The following is a 6,041-nucleotide window of genomic DNA, read 5'->3' as shown; positions in this document are numbered from 1 at the left end:
AAAGACTTGGGACGAAGTCGACAAGCGCTATTAATACCGTAATTCACTCCTTCGAAAAACAAAGCACCCATTGAGAATCCCGGAGAAAAGGTGCAAACAGGTAGGTTTTTAGTAAAGGGTAGTATTATGGTTTATCGCACACTTTTTGTTTAGTGATCATGAAAAAACTTCCAACAAACAATTCTTGGTCCAATTCTTGATCCAATCAAAGGAAGACAAAGTGAATGAATCGCATCTCCTGGCTCCGCGAGAGCTTGTAATTTAAAGCAGGGCTCTATTTCCACAGGATCTTGATATTAAGAAAAAACGATTCAGATAAACATTTAAGCAAGAAAATTAACGATCGTTGTGCGATACGAATTATATTGGATACACTTGACGCCATCTCCATCAAAGCGTAGAGAAACATAAACATTCCGTGATCGGAAAACATTTCAGGGACGCGCATGGTTTAATAATAAATAATAATAATTGTCGCTGCTAATCGCCGTCGCAAAGTACAGCAACGACGCAGCTCAACAAGGTCGAACCGAAAGCATACAATGGCGCCTCTGGCAGCTGCTATACGGTCCATGTCTGACCTTGGAGCACAGCTTACAGCCAGCTGGAATCGGCTGTATGCTGGTTTTTGCCGAGGGGGGAAAACCGGAGAACCCGGAGAAAAACCATCGAAGTAGAGAAGAGAACCAACACAAACTCAACCCACTTATGGTGTCTTGTCCGGGAGGCGAGTGCTCTCACCACTGAGCCATCCCTGGTTTAACACCTACCAACTTCATTAAGAACTTTAAAGTCCTAAAGAAATGCCGTAGCAAACTCGATTGTTTGATCTATGAAATGCTGTGGATTAAAAACAAAGGACCGAAACTGAACACGCAACGGATTCCATTCGCGCAAAACTTTTTACCTGAATGCTTTCATGCCAATTTATTTTCTCACTTTCTAAATCTATAAATATGCCTTTCTGTTATTTCTAAATTATTCATTTGACAATGATGACATGAAGTCGTCGAAACGTCATGTTATTTTACTATCTGATATGATATGATATGATATGATATGATATGATATGATATTTTATTATTTATGCACGGTAAAATCATCAGCTAAGATTACAAACAATGCTAAAATCTAAATTACAAAAGGTAAAATTTTAAAATGATTACAAAAAATACAATTAAACTATATTAATTCTAAAGCTGCTTTCCATGAATGCCGTGCTTTATACTAAAATATGTCTTTAATCAGATTTTTGAAAAGCCCAAGAGACTCTGCTTGTCTCGCTTTGAGGGGTAAGCTATTCCAGACAGTAGCACCTCTATAGCTGAAGCTGTTTCTATAATAATTTGTCCGCGGAAACGGAACATTAAGCTTTCTTTCAGAGTCTCTTAAACTATAAACAGATTCGCGGTTTGTAAATTTAGAACATAGATATTCCGGTGCTAGCCCCTGAAGACACTTATAGACCATTGTGGCCAGCGCAATTTGTTGCTGGCTAACTAGATTTTTCCAGCCTAAAATTTTGAATAGCTCGCTAGCATTTGCATCAAAATTAGAGAAGGTCAAAACTCTGGCTGCTCTATTTTGCAGTTTTTGTAATTTGTCATGTAACGTGATACCACAGTTTCCCCAGACGACATTGCAGTAGTCAAAGTGCGGTTGAAGTAAAGCGTGATAAATAGAGCGCAATGTCGTCTGAGGAACGAGATGCCTTACACGTTTGAGGGCTCCAATTCCAGAAGCTACTTTCTTTGTCAGTTTATTGACATGGCTACTCCAGTTAAGATTATTATCAATAAGCACGCCCAGGGATTTAGCAACAGAAACTTGAGTGATAGGAGCACCATTAATCTCGGGAATTGGAGGATTTGTGAGAGCATACAACCTCTGCCTTGATCCAATCAGCATAAATTCGGTTTTTGTCATGTTCAGGGTAAGTTTGTTTGCTATCAACCATTTTTTAACATTTTCTAGATCATGGTTAAGACTTGATTCTATGTCGCCTGTATTGTCACCCGCATATGTTAGGTGGGTGTCATCTGCGTACATCCATGGCACACAATTCGTTAGACAATTTGGCAGATCATTGATATATAGCAAAAACAACAATGGACCCAAAATAGTCCCTTGAGGGACGCCGCAACTTAGTGAGCAAGTTTTAGAAAGTGATCCATTAATGGAACACTTTTGAGTGCGGTTGTCCAAATAGGACTTAAACCAGTTGTAAGAAATGCCATGTATGCCGTAATTATTTAATTTAGATAAAAGGATCTCGTGATTAACCGTATCAAAAGCTTTTTTTAGGTCTAGGAAAACAACAGCGTTTATTTTTCCTCGGTCAATGTTATAAGCCCAAGTATCCGTAGCCCCAAGTAGAGCCGTAACGGTGGAATGAATAGAGCGAAAACCAGATTGGCATTTACATATTACGTTATGCTTTGTTAGGTAAGCATATAATTGGTTATAAACTATTCTTTCAGACACTTTGGCTATAACCGGGATAACGGAAATTGGGCGGTAATTGTTTAGGTCATCACGTTCCCCTTGTTTGAATAGTGGAGTGACCCGTGCACACTTCCAGTCGTCTGGGAACACACCTACATTTAATGACTGATTGAAAATATAGCACAGCGGTTTGCAAATAAGATCCGCGCATTCACGAATAAGTCGAGAAGAAATTTTGTCAAGGCCGACTGCCTTTGATTTTTTCAGTTTATTCAGCAGTGAAAATACTTCATTTGTGGAGGTTGGGCGGAACTGAAACTCCTTATCCGTGCTAGTGAGATAGTTCAGATAGCTGTTGCCATCTGAAGAAGGAATATCATTAGCAAGTTTCGGGCCAATGGTAGCAAAATAACGGTTAAATTCGTGCGCTATTTCTGCCGGAGCTGTTACTGATTGCTCATCTACATTCAGTAGTTTCACAGACGTTTCCACGAAATTTCGGGAAGACAGCTCATTGATGATCTGCCAGGTTTTGCGGGAATCACCCTTATGCTCGTTTAGCATATTTTGATAATAAACTTGCTTCGCTAGCCTAGTCGCACTATTGACTTTGTTCCGCTGTCTTTTAAAGTGAACCCAATCATTAGGATTTTTTGATCTAATTGCTCTGAGTTTCAAAATATCTCGATCGTGCATCTGTTTTTTAAGCTCGGAAGTAATCCATGGGGAACCCCGCGCGCGAACACGAGTGGTTCTCAATGGAGCGTGCTTGTTAACAATAGCCAAAAAGGATTCCTTCCATTCATTCCACATATCATTTGGATTGGAAGAATTGTTTGTGTGATCCCAATCTTGAGATGCAACATCGCTAAGAAATTTATCACGGTTAAAACTTCGAAAATTCGTATAGGTTATATTAGTGTGACCCTTACTCTGTCCATTAATGGCTAATTTTCGATAGACATAGACCATGCTGTGATCGCTAATGCCAATATGACGCACACCTGAGCATAACACCTTGTCAGGACAGTTAGTAAAAATTAAATCAATCAATGTTGCAGAAGTTTCGGTTATTCTTGTTGGTTCTGTTATGAGTTGTTGAAGACCATAAACATCCGTGATAGTTAATAATTTGCGTGTATCGCTATCAAACTGGGATGCGGCCATATTGCAATTTAGATCCCCTAAAAGGTAGAATTCAGTATTAAGGGAATCCAATTTCCCAATCAACTCTTCAAAGGGTGAAAATATACTAACAAGCGAATTAGGTGGTCTATACCACGTAGCAACAATAAATGATTTAGAATGAGGTTTGCGTATTTCAATACAAAGGTTCTCAAGACTGTCCATGCAAAGATCGTTGCGCACCGAAAAGTTAATTGACTTTTTTACATAAAAGCAAACGCCCCCACCTCCATATGTAGTTCTATCACGTCTAACTATATCATAACCAGAGATACTGACCTCATTATCGGTGATGTATTAATTTAGTTTAGTCTCGTTAATTGCAAGAACATCTATATCGTTACTTACGAGAAAGATCTTGAGTTCATCAAGATGAGTGGTCAATTTATTTATATTCAGCGAGGCCAGCTTAAAACCGCGTTTGGAGGGCAATACTCGAGAACGATCAATAGGATTTTGAGTCGGACTTCTCGATGACTCCTGACTGTTGCCTTCCAACGGCACGGCATTAATGGAAGGCATAGTAAAAGTTCAATGCGCTAGACCATGATAACAATTCTTAAAAATAGCAGGCAAATCAGAACTTTAAAAAAAAAGACAAAACTTTTAAGATTATACGACATGTTTCGACAGAAATTTCTGTCAGCTTCAGTTGATTAATGTACAAAACGTTAGATAAATCTTAAACTATCCTTTTAATTCTCACATTGTCACGTGTTATGTACATTCCGTTGTTACTAGCATAATTAGCACTTGTTCCTACTTATAAATTCAAGTTCTAACGCTTTGTACATTAATCAACTGAAGATGACAGAAATTTCTGTCGAAACATGTCTTATAATCTTAAAAGTTTTGTCGTTTTCTTTAAAGGGCTCCATTTGATGAAAAACTTGAACCTTGTATTTCGTGGATAATGGAACCAAAAGGTCGAGACAGCAGAAAGCAAATCGTTATCTTTAAGAAGATTACGACATTTTTTAATTTCCAAGACATGTTTTGATGTTACGAACATCACCTTCAGTTCCAGAATATTTGAAAAATCGTTTGCACTATATAACAACTAGGCGAAACATTCATAAACATTTACTAAGCTCAGAACGTTGTCGTCAATCTTGCTGTGAGGATTGTTTCGAAATCCTTGATTCCGCCCCTACTAAATTTCAACTTAAAATTAAGGAGGTTATGCATATAAATCGGGAAAAGCCTAATTTAAACCAACAAGTTCATCACGTTACCTGACACTTACGCTGTAGGCTTTACATTCTTTCAAACACTTTGTAACTCACTCAAATATGTAATTTTTGTCACTTAATCATAATTAATTATGCATGTTTCGCCTTGTTGTCATATAGTCCTAACGGTTTTTCAAATATTCTGTAACTGACGATGATGTTCGTAACATCGAAACATGTCTTGGCAAGAAAAAAAGTGTCGTAATCTTCTTAAAGATAACGATTTGCTTTCTGCTGTCTCGACCTTTTGGTTCCATTATCCACAACATAGCAGCCAGATATGAAGGACGTTTCAACCTTGTATGTATAGTGATTAAGAAGAGTAAAACCCACAATAGGATACTATAAATAATCACACCAATGTTCACGGATCTCCGAGTTTCGCAGTAAGAGTTTGGCAAACTGTATTACCTTTCTTTGCCCTCTCTGTTGTTGGAGTTTTTAAAGAAGCTATACCACTTTTTCGTGATCTGTCAAAGTGCAGGAATGGTCCACCCTTAATTCAACGAATTCATTGGGTTTCAGTAAAGAGGTAACGGGGTTGTGTCAACAATATCGACTCCCTATGTAAAAGGAGTGGAGGCAGCCACGTCCCAATTCAAGGTAACTTAACCCTTAAAACTGCTGGCTTTTAGTCTTCTGGTTTCTTCTTCTGTTATCCATTGTATACTGTGCATACTGTTTCTCTGTGCTCACTGTTCCTCGGTGCATAAGTTTCCTCTGTGCCTACTGTTCCTCTGTACCCTCTGTGCCCACTGTTCCTCTAAGCCTACTGTTCCTCAGTAAATAACCACTGTTCCTCTAGTACTATTTCTCAGCCCTCTGTTCGTCACTGCTTTCATGTAATGATTAACGCTTTCACTTTCCAGTATATGTGTAATGATTAACGATTTCAGAGCCCGGTATATGAGAGACAAGGTGGCACACCTCAAACAGTTCGATGTAACATGAAAAGTAGGTTTAGCTTTTTACTAGATTATTTGTAACAATGTATGTTCGTCTTTTTCATCTGAACTGGAGAGTGACACACCTCAAACAGTTTGATGTAACGTGGAAAGTAGGTTTAGCCGTTTACTAGATAATTTGTAACAATGCATGTTGCGTTTTTTCACCTGAACTGGCGGGTTTTTATTGTCTTTAATCATGTTAATAGCCGATAAGAGGCCGTCCTGGCCTGTA

General features: G+C 38.5%; 1 protein-coding gene across 7 annotated transcripts in view; it reads left to right on the top strand.

Moving 5' to 3' along the window:
- The window catches only part of LOC138022038 (tachykinin-like peptides receptor 99D), a 21,196-nt gene continuing 15,155 nt past the window's right edge, over positions 1-6,041 (top strand). For 2 of the 7 annotated variants that reach the window (XM_068869055.1, XM_068869057.1), the window contains exon 1: positions 40-100. The gene's annotated coding sequence lies outside the window, so the exon portion shown is untranslated. Of the gene's footprint in view, positions 101-1,191; positions 2,446-6,041 lie in introns of those variants that run through there. The other 5 variants (XM_068869054.1, XM_068869059.1, XM_068869058.1 and 2 more) reach the window with 5 other exon arrangements.

The sequence above is a fragment of the Montipora capricornis genome, chromosome 10, assembly GCF_036669925.1.
Source record: "Montipora capricornis isolate CH-2021 chromosome 10, ASM3666992v2, whole genome shotgun sequence".
Classification (NCBI taxonomy): Eukaryota; Metazoa; Cnidaria; class Anthozoa; order Scleractinia; family Acroporidae; genus Montipora; species Montipora capricornis.
Note: the sequence above shows the minus strand (reverse complement) of the source record. Positions and strands in the feature narration are given on the sequence as shown.